The sequence below is a fragment of the Lacerta agilis genome, chromosome 13 (genome assembly GCF_009819535.1).
Source record: "Lacerta agilis isolate rLacAgi1 chromosome 13, rLacAgi1.pri, whole genome shotgun sequence".
NCBI lineage: Eukaryota > Metazoa > Chordata > Lepidosauria > Squamata > Lacertidae > Lacerta > Lacerta agilis.
Window position 1 is genome coordinate 21,326,244 of NC_046324.1, and position 24,272 is coordinate 21,350,515.

Below are 24,272 nucleotides of genomic sequence, written 5' to 3' on the forward strand. Positions count from 1 at the left end.
AGCCCCTTTTTCTTTGACCACTCTTGCAGTGGGATGGGATAGTGTTGTTAGTTTATGTGAGAGAAAATAGCGAAGGCCCTTTGGGGTGGGGTGGGGAGTGGAATTGGATTAAGGCTTTTGTGTCTGACTCAATGCTGAGGGGAATTAGCAATAGTTGTAGGCACTTAAAGGCTCTCTCATGCTGAAGCTTATCCCAGATTTTACACAATAAACATTTGAATATCAACAGTGTTTTGCAACTTGCTGCACTAATGTATAAACTTCTCCCTTTTGAAACACCCAAATCCCTGCCACTGCTCTCTATTCCCTCTACATAAACTTCTAGAGCCTATTGCAGGAAATACCTCGTATGGGATGAGGGTTTGATTTTACATTATTTCTCCCATCCCCCACTTTCCTTTATTTATTTATTTATTTATTTCTAATTCACAGATTGAAACGCTCCCCTGCGATCAGCTGCTTTCAGGATGTCAGATGTTCAGATTTCTTTGCTAATTCACCTTTTCAGGTTTCTCCATCTGTCATCTTAGCTCATCGAAAAATGAGGGAATGAATTTAAGGTCTGCATAGCTTCACTAATCTTAATATTGTGGGATGACAGTTAAATCAGGAATGGGAACTGGCAGAGGACAGCAACGCTGGACATAGTCTTCATTTAGATGGGCCCGTGCATAAGAAGTGTCACAAGCGTTCAGCTTTTTGCTTCCTTTTTTTAAGGGAATCAGCTAGTTTTCTTCTGCAAGCTGCCCATGGCCTGCTGAAAGTTTGGGAAAAAAGAAAAACAGGGAGAGACTTGAAAGAAGAGGGAGACAGTCAGATGCATCTCAGCTGGAGTCTCCTCTGCATCAATAGATTTTGATGTCATTAGCATTTAAGTGAGCCCTCTCAATTAGTTCTAGGATCTGGAATTTTGTTACGTCACTGGCAGAAAATGCATGCTGACATAATCAGCCTCTTCTATAATTCTTGGCTGTAATCAACAAACATGGAGTGAAGATTAGGATTCCCCACCCCCACCCACAGAAGATAAGTCCCTGAGCAACTTCATTTGAATTCTGCCTTGCAAGCTGTATGAGAGGGGGAACTCAGCCAAAAGACGGCACATTTCCCCCCTCCTTTTTTGTTGTTTTTTTTTTAGGAAAGAGACGTTTTCTCCTTGTAACATATAAACCTGGGCAGAAATGTTTCAACACCCATGTACCCTAGATTAACACTGTCCCATTCCATAGTTCCAGATACATAAGTATGTCTTACGTCTGAATCATCGCAAGTGATCCATTAGCAATCGTTCTATCCCAAGAAGATGATGGAAAATTTAATCTGATAAACAACATTTAGAACTCCCCTTTTTTAAAGGCTCAATTTTTAAAGAATCCTTTTTGCATGGGGGCTGGTGTGTGTGTGTGTGTGGAATGAAGACATTACCAGCCTGTCCAGTTCTGGAGAACGTCGAAGCCGTTTGCCTATTGAATTTGATACAATGATGTGTAGATGAATAAAGTTATCTCCACTTTTGAATAGGATGGTGTCAGTGGGAGGGTAAGAAGGAAAGAACTTGGAATCTGAAAAGAATACTTAGGGGGGGGTGGAAAGAACTTGAAGGTCAGAGTCCAGCTGCCGTGAATAGCAAGGAACAAACAAAATTGTGGACAGGCCTAAATAAGGACAACTATAGACACGCAAGTTGCCGCTGTCCCCTTGCTTCAAGTAGCTATTATATTAACCCACATTTCTAAAGCCAAAGAACATTTTTAAGGTTTCACACTGATGCAAACATAGAATGATCACGAGCACCTGCACAAATTTACAGCTTTTAATGGAGCAGGTGACAGGCCAGCAAAGGTAGGAAACAAAAGCCAAACAAAGTTAAATTGAGGGGGGGGGAAATCTGAGATGGAGCAGGATGGAATTTTACTAAACTGCCGTAGAGCAATTACATGCTGTATAAATTCATCTGGGTTTCTTTTTCCCCAACTTCTCTCCCCCACCCCAGCAACAGCTAATAGTAATTAGCTAGTAACTTGTGCAACTTTTTGTTTTCGGTTGAAATGTTGCCACTGGGCCTTTATTAATATGTCAAGACTTTAAACGGGAATCAGTAACCCAAATGGTTTTTGTGTAGCTTTTTGAGGGGTCAGGATAATCTGATTTATTTTATTTTACTTTATTTTATTTAAGCTCTTTGGCAATAGCTAAATAGAAAATTCAGGAGGTTGAATGCTGTTTTCAAGAAGGAAAGACTTCGTTGCATTGAGACATCAAGTCGACCTTTCCATCTTTCTGGACACATAGTGGGGTATTGTTATCCATCTTGTATTTATTCCAAATGAAAAAAAGAAAAGCCTCTTTTTAACATCAGAGATATTAACGTTCCTCTCTCCCTCTCTCTCCCTCTGTCGCTCTTTAAAGCAGTAAGTAATAGAAAGTAGAAACCTGTTACATTTGGTGGTTTGTTTTGTTCTGAGTCTCCTTTGAGAAATGCGAGAAATAGATTGCAGAGCATCTAATAGTTGGAGGGAAACTTTTAAAAAGCAAAAGGCATTTGATTACTAGAACGGCCAGTTGACTCCATGGTGGATTTTTGCAAACGTTCATTTTCGTCGTGATATATTTTATTCCAAACATATTTTTTTTAAAAAAAGTAATCCAAGGCATTTTGTGTAATATTCTACTGAGCCTTTCAAATAATGGAAATCATCATCATTAACTGTTTAGATTTTTCATGCGCCCGGGGGGGGGGTATTTTTGGCCTGTCTTAAATTGTTTTTGGTTTTTTAAAGAATTCCAACAGCTTCATCTTTTTTACTTTTCCAGGCCAAATGTTTGTTAAAAGAAATTGCATATCAATGGATGGATGGATGGATAGATAGATAGATAGATAGATAGATAGATAGATAGATAGATATTGTGTTGAATCAGGAATGTAATCTATTGGGAGAGCAGTGAATTGGAAGAAGGGGAGAGGCCATAAAGTTGTCAAAGAGTTAAAAACCAGAATGCAAGGGAGCAAGGAATCCTTTTAAGTCTGTGACATAAGGAAAGCAATAACAGACAGGCTTATGTGGCAGGTGTGTTCGATGTGCTGAGTGCCTTGAAGCTTCTATCTTTTGTCGATTGCTGGTTTTATTTTTTATTTTTTAGTTTGATCCAACCTACGCTGAGAAATCCAGGGATTAAACTAGAGGTTTAAATGGGAGGTTTAAATGGTTTAGCCACAGGTTGGGCTAGTCTTTATGAAAATGACAGTTGAGTTGTGTTACTTTCCACATACGTCTCTCTCCCCCCCCTTTCTCTCCACCACCCCTCAGTTGGATGGGTGCCCCCCCTTTACATGTTGTATCTTACAATTAGGCTGTTGACAGCTCTATTATGTTGACAGCTGAAAGAGAGTTATACAGGGAATTATGCAGGGAATTCTGATGTAAAAATGTTCCGCACAGATGTCTTTCAAGAAATGGTCATTGGTCCCATGTGTTCAGAGAGATGCTGCTGAGACATCCTCCAGGACTTGCGACCGTTCGAGCTAGGAATGACGACACATGGAGGCAAAAAAGCAACTCGTAGCAACAACTTTTCGAGAGATTATGAGCCTGTCAGGAAGATGTCAATGGAGGTTTAAGGATGGTTTTACTGAAGCTGTTCTGAGTTAATAATTAATGGATCCCTTCCTTTGATAGCTCTTTTATATGGTGATGCGGCTGGCTGGAAATCAACCACAAAAGGAAGTTGATTCTGTTGGTCATTAATTTTGACTTTGCTTCTCTGACAATTGCTGTGCCCCGTCATCACAGCCATCCTAATCTAACCCTGATAGAAGGTGAAAAGAAATTTCTTTGATTAACAAAGCATATCAGCCCATTTTAGAGACGGCAGCGTTCCCGCCCCCCTGCCTTCATTACATAGTTTTCACAGTAGTCTTCAAAGATGTGTGGGGTGGTGATATAAGGAACAGTAGTCATTACAAAAGAGAAATGGTAGGTTAAGAATCCAGGTCCTTGGCTTGTAGAAATTAGTGGTATTTATGAACATTTGCCTCAGATGGGGAATTTTTTAGGATTCTGTCACTGGAACTCCAGGGAACTATATCCCTCTTGCAAGTAACTTCTGTCTGTCTGTCTGTCTGTCTGTCTCTCTCTCTCTCTCTCTCTCTCTCTCTCTCAGAAAGTGAAAAAGTACTAGGTTGTTGTCTATGGTTATGCAAACATGTAAATCTTAGCAGGGACGTTTGCAAGAGCAGGTGATTATTCTTGGTAGTAAGGAGAGTGCATTTAAAGCTGTTTTAGAAAGCATTGTTTATAGCAATTACATATATGTATTTGAGCATATCTGGAAGGCACATACATACCTGAGCTCAAGGTTTCCTGGATTCCTGAATGTTTTGGAGGAATTTTCCCCACCAAAATCAAGTGATATTTTCCAGGGAACACCCTGTGCTCACCACAGGAAACCAATAATTAGGAATGGTCACAATACTGTCCCTGTCAGGCCTATAGGCCAGCAAGAAACCAGCACTGTGTGGTGTCTGAAAGAATGTACCTGGTTCCCCAAAGCAGAACCTTCTGTCTATGCCCAAATCAACCTTTTGGGTTGGAAGCCAAATCTGTTTCTGACCCAGCTCCATTAAAATCAATAGATGTTGCCTCTGATCATCTGTGCTGTATGTTATGATTTACTTCTCTCCTCTTCAGTCACCAATAATATGTAGAGAAGAGGTACAAGAAGCCTACAGTGCTCTTGCATCTAATTCTCCTCCTTATTTCAATGACTTTTGCATGGCAGAACTTCCCAGCAGATTACGACCTTGGTATTTAAAGTGTCTACAAAGATCTTTTTTTAAAAAAAGTTATGGCGTATTACAGTGTTTGGTATTTGTAAGCTTCCTTTAACATAGTCGACAGTAGATAATTAAGATTATTTATTTAGGTTATAAACTTCTCGAAGAATGGACTGTTTCTTGGCACTTGGATCTCACAAATTCATTTTTGAACTGTGCAGAGAAATGGGACGAGAGAATATAATTTCATTCCTTTGTAGGCCATATAACATATGCTCCTGTAAAATTTCTGGGCAGGAGATGGATAGATAGATGATAGATAGATAGATAGATAGATAGATAGATAGATAGATAGATGATAGATGGTAGGATGTGGAAAATTCATATCTCATTTTAAGGCAAAGCTACCCAATTTGCAGTTTCCCAAACCGATCATGGTTCAAAATTTGCACTTCTCTGAATTTTGCAGTGCAGCTCTTTAGCCAAGTATTAGGATAAAGTGTGCTTAAATGCATATATTAGTAGAAACAACATTCAAAATGCATAATATCAGAGAAAATTGCTTTGCAAACATGTGTTCATTTGGCAAAACAGCATATGAATGTGTATATTAGAAGAAATTTGTTGATGAATCATCACGAGTCCTTTTTTGTGGAAATGTGGAAAACTGGACTTGACTGGAAAAATGAGAAACTAAGAGAAACCAAAACTGACAGGTTTGCCCATCTCTAACAAACAGACAGACAGACAGACAGACAGAGCATAGTGTTGGGCAAACATGGACAGGTACGTAGGTAAACCACACATAGTTGTCAATCAAATCCCTTCTCATAGAACACAAAGGGAATTTGTGTTCTGTTTGTATACTGGGACACTGAAGCTGCAAACCCACAGTTATTTACTTGGAAGTAAATCTGATGGATTTCAGTGAAAATGTTCTTCAAGAAAAAATGACAGGATCACAACCAGAATCATAGCTATCAACTTTTCCCTGTTCTTGCGAGGAATCCTATTCAGAATAAGGGAATTTCCCTTAAAAAAAACAGGGAAAAGTTGAGCTATGACCAGAATCTCTGTAAAGTATGCCCTCTTTTCAAGTGCATTTAAAAGGAGAATCTGCTGATGGTTTTCTTTTATTAAATGTGATTCTCTTTTCTCTGATCCACAAGTGCTTCTTTGAGGTATGATAGTTCATCCTTTTAAAAGGTTAGAAAATAAAAACAAGTTACTTGAGAAGAAAGGGGAAATGTTTTTTAATTAAAAAAAAAATACCCAGAGCAACCGATTCCAACTGTTGCTATTTAATTAGATATTCTGCTAGTTCTTGACATGATCCATCTATGCTCTTTGCTTCTTTCTTGAGTGTTTAAATGTAGAGGGGTTTTCATTACTACCATTATTATTCTGCTACTGCCTTGTGTGCTGCAGGTTAATGCTGCTGTAAGAAGTCAGTTTTCACCTTTGCGGGGCAATTTCTGTCTTCTTGTTTTTATTCTTATTCTTATTTGTACAATGTTAGTCCTATTGGGGAGGTGACTTTCCCCCCCCCCCCCGCCCCAGAATGTTGATTGTAGAACTTGTGTGCAAACACTTATAAATGGTTTTTGAAGGCACAATTTGAAACTCCAAATGGCACTCTTGAAAGAATGGAAAGAAGCCAACCCATCGCTCCAGGGATCACTTGCAATTGAAAATGGTATCCCTTGCTTTTTCCTTATTTTTTTTCCTCTTTTTCTTTAAGAAGCACCAACAACCAGACAGGTGTCACATATATATGGAAGCTGCCTGTATCTCTCAGTGTCCTTGTCTGTTTTCAGCACGAGGGTCAGGGAAAAGATAGCTCTTCGGTCTTCCTGAATATGCAATTACAAGTTGAGGTGGACTTGACAATTTGTCAGAGCATTGTGAGGAAAGGGCACCCCTATATATTATGGGCCATGGACTTTTCAAGTCTAGAGTCATAGACACTGTTCCGATATTCATGCAAGATGTCGAAAAATGAGATTTGCTCTCCTCCCTGCTAAAACCTGTCTCATGTAGATGAATGAGACGCAAAAAGATATAGCTAATTTATGCTCTGATTCTGAAATAAATTAAGCCTCATGTTTTTCACAGAACTTAAGTAGTATAAATAAACTCATATTAAAGTAAGTCGTGCAAATGAGAATGTTTCTCTCCACAGAACAAGACTCGCATATATAAATGAGAGATGGGTAGAGAATGGTGCTTTCAGCTCTGATCCTGAAATCAGTTAAGCCAGCAGTTGTTCTTTTTTAAATAAGTAAGCACACTGTGGAAGAACAAATATTATAGCTGATGTTAAACTCACAACCTGGGTTGTTTATTCCATAGAAAGCCCTGGTCCCAAACTACCTTAAATCCATGGGTTCCAGTGTCACCAACATGCCAGATTAACTTTACTTGCTTACATATTAGGTTAATAAATGCTGCCTTTCTAAAGAAACCAGAAAGGTTTATTGGGAAGTACTCTGGGATATACAGTAATTATGTGCCCCCACATTTGAAGGCAGTTCCAAAATTTAGATACTGATTTAACACAGCCCTGCATGTTAGTTAACAGTCATTACAGTCAAAGTTGTTGAACTGCCACACTGACTGTCCTGGGACAAAATCAACTGAAAACCAAAATGGGAGCGTTTACAATGTAATTACATCTTCCTCCCATTCTGGTTAATAAAATTATTTTGCTCCTCTTTCATACACCCCTTAAAAAGAGCAAGCATTCAAGCAAAACTTCTCAAACTCAAATATCAATATCATAATTTTTCACAGATAGACAAAAGGTAATAACAGCAATTTCAAAGTAATTGCTAAAGATATTAGATGATGACAGTCTTTGCAACTGAGATAGCAAGAAACAGACACCGGAAAGAGGTATAAAGAACTAGAACTTTTGTTTATGATATTCTGCTGAAATTTGTTCAATGGAGCTGCCTTTAAACGGTTGAAGAGAAGCCTTCTCTTTACAATAGTTTAGTTTACAGTTTTAAAAGCAAGCACACCTAAGAAATAGAAGGTTGCTCTAAGTTCTACTCAGAGTAGAAATATATAACCTATGTTAGTCACATCCATTCAATTCAGAGGGTCTACTCTGAGTATAACTTACTTAGATACAGTTTACTGAATTTTGTAATAGAAATGATTAAACTCAGACTTTCAGATTGCTCACACTATGGTGTGCTACATTTGTACCAGTATGGATCTACATATATGAAAACACAGAAAATGTAAAATCCAGGTGTTTGCAGATGACGAACCTTTAATTTTTAATAACAGCCTGTTCTCTGAAAATTGAATTTTAACAATAATGACTTTTAAAAGAGTGTTGATAAATTACTAAAATACCATGCTGTGGTTTAATTTTAACCTGATTTTATCTAAATGTAGCAGTCTGGTTACTGAAAGTAAACCACTGATTCATTAAAAATTCTAATGACAAGGCTATATTTTATTGAGGAAAGGAATCAGGATGTCCCCGTATTTTTGTTCTATATGTAATAATGTGATTCCTGAACATGCAATCAAAATTAATGCACTGTCAGGGTCTCATTCCAGATAAATAAACAAATTGCCCCATTGCCATTTACTCTGTTCCTTAATTCCCTTTCACTCCCAAGTGATGAAATTTCTTGCAAACCTTTACACAAATGAGTAGGCTGGGAGGAATAGAGCATGGACAGGATCAGGGCCCTGGATGCTTCCCTTCAAAGGCTACCCAAATTTCCTTCTGCCTCTTTCTGCCAGAGAGGAATACCTGAAGACTCGTTTTAGTAACCGGCGCAGTGGGCACCAGCATAATTGTTTGAAATGTTTGTGCTTGGAAATAAAAGCTATGTTAATGGGAGCTTTCTCGAAAGCTCTGCCGCCTGCGCTGCTAAGATGCCTTTGTTTTCGTTTGATGAAAATTATTAATACCACAAGGAGAAAAAAAAGGCTTGAGACCACTTATACGAGGCACGTACCTATCCTCTTTTAGTTAAAACCAGTGATCCATTAAGGCTTTTCTTCTTTTTTTCCAAGCTGTGAGCATAGTGGGTATTTAAGTATGTGTAAGAATGAAGGTGGGGGGTAGGTTTAGTTGGATAAAAGATTGCTTGATATCTTGAGGTCTTTTGAAGACTTTTATAGGCTTAAAAACACTCAGGGTGAATGAATGCCATTTTCCTCCCCTTTTTACCTCTCAGCGTTATGGAAGTTTGTTAACCTGTGTTTCAATTAGGGAATAATTATTAATTATACTAATTACATGTTTAGTGGGGGGGAGCACCCCTACTTTGCAGGAAAGTTTAGTCTCAGGCTGTTGTAGACAGCGGGGTTGAGCGGAGAAGGCTTGTTACAAAGCTTTATGACTCTAGGACTTTATATCTTAATCTGAGAGTGGCTGCAGATGAAACGTTCGAGAAAGGAGAACACTGCAATTTGCAAGAGTAAAAGGGAAGCATGCAGATCTGGCAGTGAATTAATCAACAAAAGAAAAACCTTTGTTGTTGCTGCTGTTGTTGTTGTCTCAGGAAATTATCCCCTAATGGACATTATAGATGTCCTAATGAGTTTTGTTTAGTTGGGATGAATCAAGGATAGAGCTTGTTACAATTCTAACTACACCACCTAGTTTCCCCAATACTTTCAATAAGATCTTGTGATAAAATATCACAATCACTTAGGAATCTGTTAGGGGGGGAAAGAGCCTAACTTTCAGGTCACTAACAAGAGATATTTTGGGGGGCATAACAGTAGCAAGGAAGAAAAAGAAGCCCACCTTTTTATCCAATTCAGAATTATTTTTAAAATATTATCTCACTAAATGCTTGTTGTTTTTTTGCGGGGGATGTGTGAATTTTTTTTTAAACAAGTTCATCATATCAATAGATCCTAATGCAGATATTGAGTTTCATCAGAAATGTATACTTATTCTACTCCATTAATATTTAGATTATGTATGAAGAAAGAAAAGTTTTGGTTTGGGTACTGGCAAATGTTTGAAAGGGAAAGGAAATCTTCATTTTAACTTATAATCAACAATTTTGAAAACATTGTACAAAAAAACCCAGTCCAAATATCATCTTTATATTTTACACACACATAGGAAGAATGTCATAGAAGTAAGCCATAATAAATTTTATGTGCAAAACCCAAAACTGTATGAAAAATTCTGGGAATTTAATTTTTCCCTTTGCTGATGCAACTGACCTTCATCTGTTATTATAATGCCATGTTTTTACAATATGAAAAATCATTTTCATCATAATACAACAGCACTCATAGGGAGAAAAAATAATTATATCCGAAAACAAACTGTTCGCTGATAATGTTAATATATGATTAAAGTACTCAGGGTTTTTTGGGGGGGGGGGTGACAGTTTGAATGTGGTAAATAGATATCAGTAATTTATAAAGCACCAAATTTGAAATTAATATGAATATTTTAGAATTATCTAAGGTAGTTAATTATTGTTTTAGTTTGAATCTCCCTCTACTACAGCATTCTGAATTCCTACAATTAACTGGAAACTTAATCCATCCAAGTACACACAATTAAATCAGATATAAGCAGATGAAATTAGCTTCTATATTTCTGTTTCCATGAAGATAGAGAAGCCCCAAATTAAAACAAATTAACTAGGTTATTGAAATCTACTTACTAAGATCTTGATTTCAGATTACAAAACTATTTTTAAGCTGCAGTTTAGGTTTATTTAATAAATACAAGCAGGGAAAGAGGTAGCTGGATGACAGAAAAATAACTACATATATGTTTGTATGTATGCTTCATTTCATTACTCCTAACAAAGTTGTTTTAGAAAGCTGAAATATTTCCTTAAAACTGTAAGGTGTGGAGTAAACATCTCATGCATTTAAAAAAAAGTTGTTAGACTGGAGGAAACAGACAGAAGTAAGCTTATACTTGGAAAACAGGAACTTGGGAACATGATAAAAACTCTTTCAGGTGCAATTTTAAATGCTATTTACCAAAAAGAAATCACAGCAGTTGATTATTTGAATTATTGACTCAGATGCTAACGCTATAAAAATAAATCAATAGAAGTTTAATGGTAAGGTCCCGATCCTTATAACTTTATCCAATAGGAGCAAATAAGAAATCAATGGGTAGCTGTTGTGTGTTCAAGGATCCATCCCCTAATGCAGTTATTGGAACAGCAGAACCCTTCAGAAACAGTTTCTTGAAATAACATTTTTAAATGACCAAATGATGAGTTTGTCTGCTATTCAATTGTGTGTTAACTTTTCTTTTTACACCTCCTTCTCCTTCTCCTTGATTACATTTTAAAAAAAACTTGCATGGTATATTTCTTATTCTTATTCTTATTCTTAAACTGGAACAAACATAGCAACTACTGCTTTAATATCAGGCATTCCCCTATTAATGTCATATAAATTCCGCTTGCATTTTCTTGCTACAAAGGGGGCTGAAGAATTAACCTCGCTGATGCCCAGTAAGAGAAAACAATTTTGCTATCTATCCTACTGCTCAGTACAGACAAGAGTCTGGTTTCTAAATCAAATACATCCTCTTTAAATTATTTGCAGAAGCTCCATAATAGACAATTTTTAGAAGAATCCCTATGTGTGTGTTTTTTGTTCTTTTTAGTCACCACAATTCTATTGTGAGAGGAGATGATATTAAAAGCGGATTAATAATATTCTAAGATGCTGTTCTACAGCAATATAGATCTCACACATTTATACTGCTATATCAGCCTCAATGAACTCAAAAGGGCTCACTCCTAAGTAAGGTGTATACCACTGTATAGGATTGCACTGCTACCCAAGATGCCACAGATTTTAACAGGATAGGTACTCAGTACTGGTAATATTAATTTCCTTCCATGGTAACTAAAAACCCATCTTTCCTCATCAGCTTTGTCTTTCCAGTTCCTTCATCATTCTTGAAAATCTGCTCTGAATTCTCCCTCCTCTGCTACACACACACACACACACACACACAGAGAGAGAGAGAGTTTCGTATCAGTCCTTTAGAAAAATAGAGAAATGGAACATCTCAATTTAAAGGTGACTTTGCTTAATTTCTATCCTGTAAGGAACATGAGAATCCTATGCATTTGTACTTGGAAATAAACAAGGCTGAGCTCAATGTATCTTATTTCCAAACAATTCCCATTGAAGTGAAGGGGACTTGTCTCTGAGTTGACATGTAGAGACTTGTGCTGTAAGTTCATTTCTTTCAACCATCAGTTGTGACAAAAACAACAACAACACTATACAGGCACAACTTTAAAATAGGTATTTCATCTAGGCAGTCACTTATCATTAAAACAATTCATCACATCTTCTTCCAATACGGCTTTTGAAAAAAGAAAGAAAGTGCATGCCTTGCCACTAATGCAAAAGAATCCACATGTCACTTATTTAATTCCTAGCCTTTGTAGACGTGGATTTCAGAACTTGGTACTTGCAGGAGAGTGGGGCGGGCCGCAATGTAATAAAATTCAGAAACAAGGAATTGTGACCTGATGCAAGCCAAGGAGTTTGCCGTGGCAAGTGTGGCAAAACGTCTCATTCGAAAGTGAAGTGGGCCCCAGTGTTTGAGGGAGTAATTGGCCGTCAGCCGGAGACCACCACGTCACGGCCCTGCCATGTTGCTTACAACAGAACGTCTGGTCAAGTTTCCCGTCTACCTCTTGCATAGCCAGAAGGGCAGCAAAGTTCTCCTAGACAACTTCACAGCTACTAGAGAGAAGCCTTGGATGCCTGCCATTGGCTTTTAAAAAGTACTAAACTCCTACTATATTAAGGGACGCCTCTGAAGGACATGAACTTCACGATATGTCCTCTGCTTTGTAAAGGGAGAAGCTCCTTTCTCCTAATTTCTCGCATTCAATGAGACTTTTGTTTGGGTGAATTGATTCCCCCCACCGCACCCCACTCCTCAACAAACTACCAGTAATAGTCAAAGAACGGCACAGTTCCGCACAGTCAGGATGCCCCAACGGATTCCACAAGCGCACAGCCCGCTTGCTAATTTGAGTGTGCAAGAAAAACACCGATACAGCCCTTGCAAAGACTGGCCAAAGGTGCCTTCCCTTCAAGGGCTGCCTCTAATTCTAGAGCTGTGCCACTGTTCAGAACAGATGCTTCCCATTCAGATTGGTCCAGTGCTATTGAACCTCGCTCACCAGGCACTTTTGACTCGGCGGTGTGCCTGATTTTTGAAATCCTGATCCGGCAGCCCTAGTTAACCATATCAGTACTTACATTAGGAGCTGCCTCTACAACGGTGCTCAGAACTCCCTTTGAGGTCATCGGGAGGTGCGTCGGAGTAAGAAGTGGGGTCAGAACTGTATTGACCTCCGGCAACAGTATCTAATGCTTCTCTGTGGAAAATCAGAAGGCTTTCTATTACCAGCCAACATGGCTAAGATATCAGAATTCAAAGGGGTGAACTGCTGAGGCTACAGAGTTAACTGCGGCTTATGGTCTTGAATAGTCAGTGTGGGAAGCAACACTGAGTTTCTTTCGATGCTTTGCTCACTGCTACACTTTGATGACAGAGGTTGGTTTCCAAATGGGTCTTAGCAATTAATTCTTCATTGCTATTTCTTTATTGCGAATATTGTGGGACACAACTGCAAGGGAAGATGATCCAAAAATTGATTAGATTTTTAGTAGTAGTAGTAGTAGTAATAATAATGTTAAGAACCCTAGACATTTCCCTGCTTCAAATAAGTTACCATCTAGAAATTTTGGCCAGAGGGAAGATCATGACAAAGCAAGGGGACAGAAGAGGCCAGAGGAACATAAGAAGCCACCTTATCAGACCATCGGTTCATCTGGCTCAGTATTGTTTACTCTGACTGGCAGCTGCTCTCCAGGATTTCAGACCAGGGCCTCCTCCACCTGTACCTGGAAATGCCAGGGATCAAGGCTGGGATGTTCTGCATTCAAGGCAGATGCTCTCCAGCTGAGCAATGGTTCATCGCTGAACAAGGAATATGAAAGGAGAAATAGAGTAAGCTGCAAATTAGAGATGGGGTATAAACCTGATTCAGTTTGCATTTCAAGGCAAACCTACCTAATTTGTAGTTTCCAAAACAATATGCAAACTGAAACACAGCCGTCCTTTGAAATTTGCACAGAAGTTTTCCAGCCGCATAACAACTACAAAAATTCGTATACTGGTGTAAAGTGTGCCTAGAAGTGAATAAATGGCTGAAAATAACATAAACCATGCATTATATTAGTGAAAAATGTATATTTAAGGTAAAACTGCATGGGGGGAAAATGTGCATGTGAGGAGAAATTTGCACAAAATTTCTAGTGAATTTTCACGGAGGCTTTTTATAAATAAAATTTGCAACATCATGTTGAAATGTGGATAACTGAATTTGAGAGCTGAAAAATGAGAAAGTGAAATGGAAAGATTAGCTTATCCCTATATAAAATTATTCTATGAAAATATTTGAAGATCACAGTGCCCTAGATATCACCTTTGCTCAGTCTGTAGTAGATAAAAGCTCTAGAGAAACCCCTGGGTTTGCATGTACACACACACACACACACACACACACACACACTGCAGCTTTCTCCCAATGCAAAACAGGTTGGGGTGCAAAGGGAGCATCTTGACACCAAATCCCACTCTTCAATGATATTGCAACCAGCTCCCCCCCCCCATGATGGAACCCCCATGGAAATCATTTGCTCACAATTCTACCTAGCAAAAAGAAAAAATATCTTCTTATGCCTGTTGGAGACTTTGGGCTGTTATCTAACCAACCTTCACCTAAGTCCACTACTACCATCACCTTCCTGCCTTGAATTAATCCGCTCCAACATAACTGATAAATTAACTTACATGTTAGTTCTGTATCCGAAAGAAAGCACAAGTTGTAAACAAGCATAAACCAGGGGGATGAAATGAAATAAATTTCAGGTTGGATTACAAAGCAACCTGAGTACAAACGGCGGTCAATGGCCGCAGGTCTCAGTTAGTCAAAACTCCACCTGATCTGCTATAAGGGGAAATAAAAGCTTTGGTGGGGGAGAAACTTTAGATGTAAGTAACAACCTTGACAAATACCTCTCTGGTTTCCTTTGTGGCCATTTGATAACTCCCTCCCACTGTGGATGGAAGACTTTGAGGCACACTACTCCCAATTGGTGTTCTGAGAGAGCATGGGGCATATTATCTACTCTCTTCCCCATTTTGTTATCATACCAGCCCCTTCCTGTTCCCATTGCAACTGACTTCCCTCCCCTTTTTGTTCCAAAAAAGCAACAATGGTTACTACTTTGCTTAGGGCCAGTCATTAGGATACAAAAAGCCAGTTCCTGTTATAACGGAGATGCTCCAAACTAAAGAATCCATGAGATTCACTACTGGGGTGCATCAGAGAGACAGTGTGGTGTAATGGTTGGACCCTGGGAGAGCAGGGTTCGAATCCCACTCAGCCATGAAGCTCACTGGGTGACCTTGGGCCAGAAATAAACAAAAAATCTGTGTGCCAGCTAGCTTAAAAAATAATAATTGTGTGTTGACCATAGGATTGAACCAAGTAGAGCACATCTTTAGCACCATTCAGTTTGAGCTCCAACAGCCAGCAACCTCACACAGCCAGCAACCAAGCTCCCTAGCAAGACTCACCACGTGAAGAGCTGTTTTATGATAGAGCATCTGCTTTGCATGCAGAAAGTCTCATGTTCAATCCCCAACATTTCCAGAAAGAGCTAGGAATGTCTGAACCCCCTGGAGAGCTGCTGCCAGTCACTGCTGAGCTTGATGATCCAATGTTCTGATTCAGCACATGACAGCTTCCTAGGTTTGCCTTCCATTTTCCAACAGGATCCTGGTACATTCAACATGGTGTCGCTCTGGATTATTGTGGGAAGTTGAAATGGTAGGCAGGTTCCCCGAGACAGTGCCTGCTGCCCAATGAGCCCATAAAGACATAGGAAGGTGCTTTCTAGTGAGTCCATCTGTATTGTGGACATTGACCAGCTGTGGGTCTCCAGGAGTTTCAGACAGTGGACATTCCCAGCCCTACCTGAGGATGTCCAGGGTTGAACCTGGGAGCTTCTGTTTGCAAGATAGATGTTCTACTACTGAGCTAAAGGTGAGCAGGTCTCCTAGGAACCCCAGTAACCTGGAGCTGGTCCTGGCTCTATATCAAGCATAACTACTCCATCTCCTATCAGCCCAGGCAGCATGGCCAATGGCCAGAGATAATGAGCATTGTAGTCTGACTCTAGAGGGCACCAAATTGGCCAGCCCTTTCCTATACTATCTGCAGCTGAGGCATCTGATCTTTAATTGTCAGAATCCTGCCTTCCCAAAGCTGGGCAGCTCCTCTCTCCATAAATCTCGTTCAGGGCCAACAGCAAATGAGAAAGGGCTGGATCTGGTCTTTACAATATGACCCATCAAGATGAATGCAGCTCATCAGAAAAGAAAGCTGGAACCTAGCACGATGAGATTTCAGTGCTCAGGATTGGCAGGAAGCTACGTTATACCAGATCAGACTAGTTCTCCATCTAGCCCAGTGCTGTCTACTCTGACTGGCAGCATCTCTCCAAAGTCTCAGGCAGGGAAGGGTCTGTTGTCATCTGTCGCTTAATCCTTTTAACTGGAGACACCAGGGATTGAACCTGGGACTGGCTCAGTGTTGTTGTCTTGTGTAAAGGCAACAGGAGTGCATTAGCCCCTTCAATCCCAGGCAGGACTGAGACAGAACCCTGTCTGAAAACCTGGACAGCTGCTGCCAGTCAGTGTTGGCAATGCTGCGCTAGATAAACCAGTGGTCTAACACAGCATAAAGTTGTGTACACATCAAACTTTTCAAGCACAAACCTGGCATAGATCAGCTTCCATCATCCTGTGTTCCTAACTTTGTTGTACTCACTCCTTTCTTTTGCTCGTGCCTGAACTCACTCATCTGTGGGTCCCTTCACTCACCCATCTCTCTTCCTTGCTATATTGAACAGAGGGATGGTGGATAAATTGATTTGGTTCACATTTTTATGCAGACCTGCCCAATCTGCAGGTCCAGAACCAACATGCAAACAAAAAGCAAAGCTGTCCTTCGAAACTTCGCACTTCACCCAATTTTGCAATGCAGTTCTCCAACTAAAGAATGCATACTAAAATGCATTTATTAATGGAAAATAGCATACAGAAATGCATTCTACTGGGCAGGAAGCTTGCAAAAAAAAGGATGTTGTTTTTTATCCTTCTTGTAAGTCACCTAGAGACTGCCCTTTATGAGGCAAATAACAAACTGAAAATGTATTATTAGTATTAATGCTTGGCAAATTTGTGCATGGAATTGTGTGTATTGGGAGAAATATGATTAAAATGCATATACATTTTCAGGCATGTTATTTTTTTAAATGGAAACATAGGGAGAAATGGGGCAAAACAAACTTAAGAATGGAGAAATGAGAAACGGAGAGAGATTGCACTGGACAGAGTCGTCCTTTCCCAACTGAGAAAGACGAGGATCAGCCCTCTGAATTAGGCAGAGTGAGGCAGCTTTTTCTAAGCAGCAATTTCTTTATTTTTCAATGTTCTTTATTTTATTATTTATTGAATTTATGTCCTGCCTTTCCTCCCCAAAGAATCCAAACAGGACGGCAGACAGATATACAATCTAAAAACAAAACAAAGTTAAAAACATTCCAAAGCAAAAATCTAAAAACAAAATTCCAAAACAGATAGATACATTTTGAGAACAATTACAATCAAAGCATCTAAAAGCAGTTACAGTTAAAAAAAATAACCCCAGTAACATATACATAAATGTATGTTTTTACAACTTTCGATAAATATAAGGTCGTGCAAACAAGTGGATAAAAAATCACAATAAGTATGTTAAGTCACAATAACTAATATTGCCATTAATATATTTCGAACCCACTTTCCATCACAATGTTAAGTTCAGTAAAATACTGCAAAATGATGGCATTGTGCAGAAAAAAATCTCTTCTTTGCTCTTCAGGTTGTGCTTCCCCATAGTTCTTAAGTTCCCCATTTGCTTAAAGAGGTTTAGCCATTGATCCTCCTCTAGACTCTGTATAGCATATAAATGTTCAGTATTTTTTTTAAAAATAGTTGTATTTGATTATTATTATTTTTTGCTAAAGACTAAGATTTTCCATAATAACAGTCCTTTAAAAAAAAAAAACCTCACAGATGTTCAATAGTTCAGGAGTATTTAATTTATAATGTTATTTTTTGCCCCAAGAAGGAGGCATCATTTATCACAACTATGCAAACTTCTAGTTCAGTAATTTCCTACAAAAAACGAAGGCCTTTTTAATGGTAAAAAGTAACAGAGGAGGCTACTCACTGTATCCCTGACTGCGTTACTGTTCTGGGATTGCCATTTTTCAGGAAGGCGGTACACCACATGATGACTCCTGAACTAAGCCTGGGGATGGGCTCCTCTGAAGGCAGCCCGTATCTTAATCCTACACAAACTTTAAAAGTGAGCACTTAGTGGCAGCCAGAGGGCTGCAGATTTTCAATTTTATTGGTCTTGGCTGCCAGATATGTGGGACACACTAGCTCTGTTCACTTGCACAGGGGACCCCAATTTCTGTGGTTCAGGCTCCCCACTTAGACCTACTCCAATGTGTGAAGGGCAGGGGCTGGGGCTGGCAGGAGACGTGATTGGAGGAAGCACGGGCAGCAAGCACGGTCTCACGCTTGTCAACATGCAATGTTCACATACAACACCGAGCACAGGTACCAGCTGTAGCCAGGGGCGGCGCGTCCATTAAGGCGAACTAGGCAATTGCCTAGGGCGCCCAAATGGAGGGGGCGCTGGCCAGGCTTGGGCAGGGGGGCGGGACGGGCTAGCAGCAGCTTCTCCGTTCAGCGGAGAAACTGCTGCTTGCCTCTCCACCACCCCCCACCTCCTGCTAAAGCAGGCTTTGGCGGGGGGCGGGGGGCGCCAGAAGGTGGTCTGCCTAGGGCACAAGAAACCCTAGCACCGGTCCTGGCTGTAGCTATCTATCTACAAGAACTGGTATGAAAGCAGGTACACAATGCTTGATTTGTGCATCTCGGCTATTGTTTACGCACGTGCACAGACCGAACTGCACATGTGAATAACTGCATGAGTCTATACAGGTATACAGATTGTCGCCTCGTTGAATGTAACGCTTGAACACTCCTTGTGCAAGGAGAGAAAGGGTGACTAGCACTACTGTCAGCCTTCCCCAACCCAGGGGTCCAGAGTCCAAAGTCAAATGCTTTGGACTACAACTCCCACTAGCCCCAGCCAGTACATTGTCTGAGGCTGATGGGACATGTAGTCCAAAAAGCATCTGGAAGACCCCCAGGCTGGAGAAAGCTGATGTTCACAATGACTAACATAACTAAGGTTATACACACATTTGCATTTATAGGATCGTATACACTAGAACAAACACTGGAGGGCTTCATTCTAGACAGCAACCTGCATTCAATTTTTAACAGGACAGTGGGATTTCCCCGTCCCCCCCCCATATTGAGAAAGTTTTCTACAACATCTTTTGTACAGATGACTAGCACAATATTCCTTCCTTCCTTCCTTTTTTTCTAAACCACATTTTATTTTATTTTTTTGAAGGATAATTCTGCTTCATAGGCAGTTCTGAGACAGGAGGATGTGACAGTGGACCTGGAGAGAGGATGCACAAAGGAATAATATTATATCAGAGTGCCTGCTTGGTGCCCTCTCCACACACAATAGCTCAGAGTAGCAGCAGCGTATGGTAAGCGGATGAAGGCGTAAGCGGTATATGATCTGATGAGCTCAGCTAAGCTGGGGGGGGCAGGAGCAGCAAGGGTGGAAGCCGCAGCGACCTTCTCCTCTACTCGGAGCTAAATTAAAAACCTCCCAGCAATTTCAGGCCTAATCACCCCCCTTAGATGCTGTAATTGATGATGGTCAGTTAACTCCTTTCTCTCCACCCTTTAGCAGAGCTCCTCGGAGTGTCTCTGTGGTCCCTTCTTCCATCACTTAGCATGCACATCTCTAAAGAGCTGGCTAGAAGGTTGAGAAATATACATAAGGAAACAGATAACAGAATGTAAGCGGTCAGAGACTAAGCGGCTTTAGCAGATAAACCTGACAGACACAGCTCTCGTAGCATTTTGTGTGTGTTTATGTTCTCTCTTTTAGACAGAAGGACCTCAAGTGACACAGGGCATATGCTAACAGCAGGAAGAGCCCTCTTGCCTTCCGCTTGACCAACGAGATGCATAGATGTTCTGGGCTTGTGGGCATCTTGAAAAAGGCCACCAACCTAAGTGACTTCCCCATGGTTATGGCTCAAGGGTAGGCCCTACAGTGAGGGAGGGGAAAATGTGGTTTGCTTGGGTTTCTAATATGAACCTGCCTAGTTTGAACTTTCTGAAACGCTGCATGAACCAAAACACAGTCACCAAAATTCACACTTCTCTCTATTTTGTGGTGCAGTTCTGCAACCCAATAGTCTACACAAAAATGCATATATTAGGGGGAAGTATACATTAAAATGTATATATTAGTGAAAATAGCATATCAAATTTGGGGGCATGGCTTGCAAAAATGTGTATATTAAGACAAAGGAGCACTAAAATATGGGTTGATGCTTGAGGTTGCTTTTATTTAAAAAAAACAAAAAACTGCAAACTGCTGTGGAAATGAGGAGAACTGCACATAAGACTGGAAGTATGAGTAACTGAGATACACCAAATTTGTCAGTTTCATCCCTCCCTAGATGTTAAAATAACTTCTGCAAAGTTTCAAAAGCCCTTGAAATTGCTGAGCAATAAGTGGAAGGAATCCCCTCAGTTTCACTCTTTTTATTTTCTGTCACAATATTCACATGCTCAATAAGAAAGGTGCAAGTGGGATTTTTTTTTAAAAAAAAACAACCACCTTTTTAGACTCTTCAGGTGATAAGATCTGGAGTGAGTGAGGAAATGTATTTCATCAAGTCCATAGCAAATAAACAAGACTAGATATGATGAGGACTTTTTGATCTGCAACATGGATCTCAGTATTTTGCTAGGCTTGCTTGCTTGCTTGCTTGCTTGCTTAAAATGTAATTTCTGTCCATAGAAAATTTCTGGCATTTGCCTACAAATTGGCTGTTTGTCTGAAATTTTAAATACTTTTTTCTTCTTCAAAAATCACAAATAGTTCAGTGCTGATTTACACAGACTGAAGTTCTAAAGCATGCATTTTTCACTCCTGTCTTTCTCCTGAAAGAATATTCAAGGTAGAAAACAATTAAAATAATGTTAAAGCATTCTTTGAAGGAATCTATCTAAGCTAAAGCAACAGTAGGAATCAAAGGCATTATAACCAAGAGAGCAGTCAGGGTTTTTAAAAAGCAATACCTATCAGCCTCAGTCAGTGTAGCCAGCAATCAGGAAAGGTGAGAGTTGCAGACCAAAATATCTAGACAGCATCAGGGTGGGGAAGGTTGTTTTAGCTGCTCAGCAGCAACAGGGTGAAGTAGACTTCCTTAGGCGATGGTTATTTCAACAAGTATAAAATTATTAACAAGTCATTATAATTTTTTATAAATGCATACCTAATGTCATTATATTTATCCATACACAGGCTGCGTCTAAAAGCAATCTGTTCATATCTTCTATCCATTGATCAAATGGCGGCATAGTGTTATTTTTCCAATGAATCAAAATCAGTCATTTGGCAGAGTGCAGAGTGCATTGACACTGGCCCGCTGTCAAATCCCATATAGTTGGTACATGATTTAGAACAAGCATGTCCAACAGGTAGCCAGTGATCTACCAGTAGATCACCGGACATCTGTGGTAGATGATTGGATCCCCCCAAAGAAGCTGAACAACTGTGGCTCCCCTTAAAAAAGCTCAACATTTTACCTTCTCCCTGAAAAAAGCTCAACAACTTTGATCCAAACCCAAAAAAAGGGGGTAGATCACTACCAGTTTTTAACTCTGTGAGTAGATCGCAGTCTCTTGGGAGTTGGCCACCCCTGATTTAGAATAATACTATCGTCTGACAATTATAAATTTTCCACCAAAGTATTGCTTATACGTCCTAATACTTTCCTCCCCCCAAAAATCGTACGGGTCGGACATTGGATAAACATATGTTTCAAAGAAGCATTTTCCTTCTTAACATCTCAAGCAACATGTTGTCTGTAGATAGTCCCTTTCTATGCAAACGCATCAGAGCCCAATCAATTCTAAATAATAATTTTGTTGTATAAATCGTAGTTTACAATCTAATGACAACACATATTTGAAACACGGCTACGGTTGGGAATGAGGATTAAGGGTGCAAGCCCAAAGGTCACGTGGAAAATAAGGAGGTTTTCAGGAGGGATTTCACAGAACAGGGATAGGCTGGGGGAAGAGACTTCGTTGCACAGGGAGCAGAAAGGAAAAATTATGCAGTGCAGAATAAATTAACCACAACAACAACAATCTGTGCCTTTTGGGGAAATTGAAACTGGTTTGGTAAGAAACTGAAGTTGTCTGTCTGCTGTGATAATGCAGTTATTAATCATTTGAATTACTGTATTATTTTCTTCATGGTCTTATTGGGCTTTTTATGGGAATATTGTAAACTGCCCTGGGATGTAGGGAATATAGTAGATGATAGATAGATAGATGATAGATAGATAGATAGATAGATAGATAGATAGATAGATAGATAGATAGATAGATAGACAGATATACTGTACATTATATATAGATATACATATCTATATATAACCTTCTAGATATTATGGTGAGGTACATAATATAAATCAAATCATACAATATAATATAATACAATACAATATAATATACACTAGTAAAAAACACAATTCAAAACAAATATTGTAAGGGCAGATTTTAAAAAGAGCATGGCAGACAACTATCTACTTAAAATGCCTGGGCAAATAACTAGCATAATTCAAAATTCGACACTGGCAACTACTTCTTCTGTATTCTTCCTAATATTCAGTCGCTTCTACCTTTGCTAGGGCATTCCTGGCTCAGGGTTAGCCTATCAAAAAGGCAGGACTCTTAACTCTGCTAATTCTCACCACAACCTCTCAAAACAGAAGTATATTATTCCCATTTTGCTCTGAAAGGACTAAGGTTAGGAGGGACTAAGCATCAGAGGTGACAATTTCACAGGGCTACAGATGAGCTCTGATTTGATTTCCAATTCCTCGGACCACATTGGCTCTCATCACATCAGGGAAAGACTTTTCAAACATTGTTTTAATATTTTTCAACCGTCTTCCTAAATATTCACAATAATTTCCTCCCTCCCTCCATACCTCCCTCTGGCATTCTGCTTGGATACAGAGATTTCCTAGGAGCTAATAATCCTGAAACAATTCTACTGATACCAGTAGGTCTCCTCTGAAGTAAACTTTCTAATGACAGTTGTCCTGATTTTCAGGAGGTTTGCCATGTGTCCTCTTTTTCCAGGACACATCCTCTTTTTCATGGGTAGACTCGTCATAGCGATCCATAGTTAAAATTAGAAGTCGGCAAATGTGTCCTCTTCTTTGCTCTTCAAAATATGCCAACCCTAACAGGCAAAGATGTGCCTCTATCTGCATAGTATTACCCACAACCATTTATTTACCATCTTACATCTTTTACTGCTGTGTCTGCAAACTTTGTAATGACAGGTAGTGTTGAATGCCACAGTGTGAGAATTTCGAGCATTAGAAAGAAAACACTACCTCTGTCGCTATCTCCTACTAATAAAAGTCTTTAGAGAATTATCTTGACAGTGGGGAGCGGGTGGTTCAACTCTGCTCCTGTAGAGATTCTCTAACAGTAGGGAGGAAGGGGAGGGGGTGGAGAGGGAAATCTATCAGATATGATGTATGTTTATACTCTCCTGCATAGAGAGTTCTCAGCATCAGGCAATCTATAGCATGAATTATTCTAACTGATTTATCCCAATACCGTAAGGAGATCATTCTGCACTTTCTTGCTGGGGTCACTCTATCAGCTGCATCTGAAAGTTTATCTGGTGCCCCAGCATCTGACTGACAAGGTGCCCCTGTATAGACTTTAGATATGGACATGGGGATTCCCTCCTCCTCATTCTTTGAGGTTATAACACACCACTAGAGCAAAAGTCTCTACTTCTCATCATACACCTTATATCTGAGTCTGGCACATGGTTATATTGATCAAGGATTGCCTTCTTACAATATTTTGGTCTCCTTTGCAGCCCTCTCTGTCCTGGCTGTTTTTGATCTGTTTTTACCTAGGTCTGAAGCAGATTCACCCACCCGCTCAGTCTCATTTTGTCTGAAGGGTGCACACAACCAGGGCATTTAATAAATAACAGCATTGCACAAAAGCAGCACTGAGGAGAGCCTCATCCAGGAGCTTATCCAGGAATTGTGCCTTTGGAAATGAGGAACAGAAGAGATTGCTGTGTCTTTAGGACATATGGTTTATTTGCACATATATACAACCTGAGCCTATGATGGAGCATTAAGACTCCAAGAGGGT

At 39.7% G+C, this 24,272-nt stretch overlaps 1 long non-coding RNA gene across 1 annotated transcript in view; it reads left to right on the plus strand.

Moving 5' to 3' along the window:
- The first annotated feature begins 1,632 nt into the window (after positions 1 to 1,632).
- The window catches only part of LOC117056934, a 132,159-nt gene continuing 109,519 nt past the window's right edge, over positions 1,633 to 24,272 (plus strand). Inside the window, exon 1 of the long non-coding RNA XR_004427778.1 lies at positions 1,633 to 1,842. This is a non-coding gene — a long non-coding RNA (uncharacterized LOC117056934). The remainder of the gene's footprint in view (positions 1,843 to 24,272) is intronic.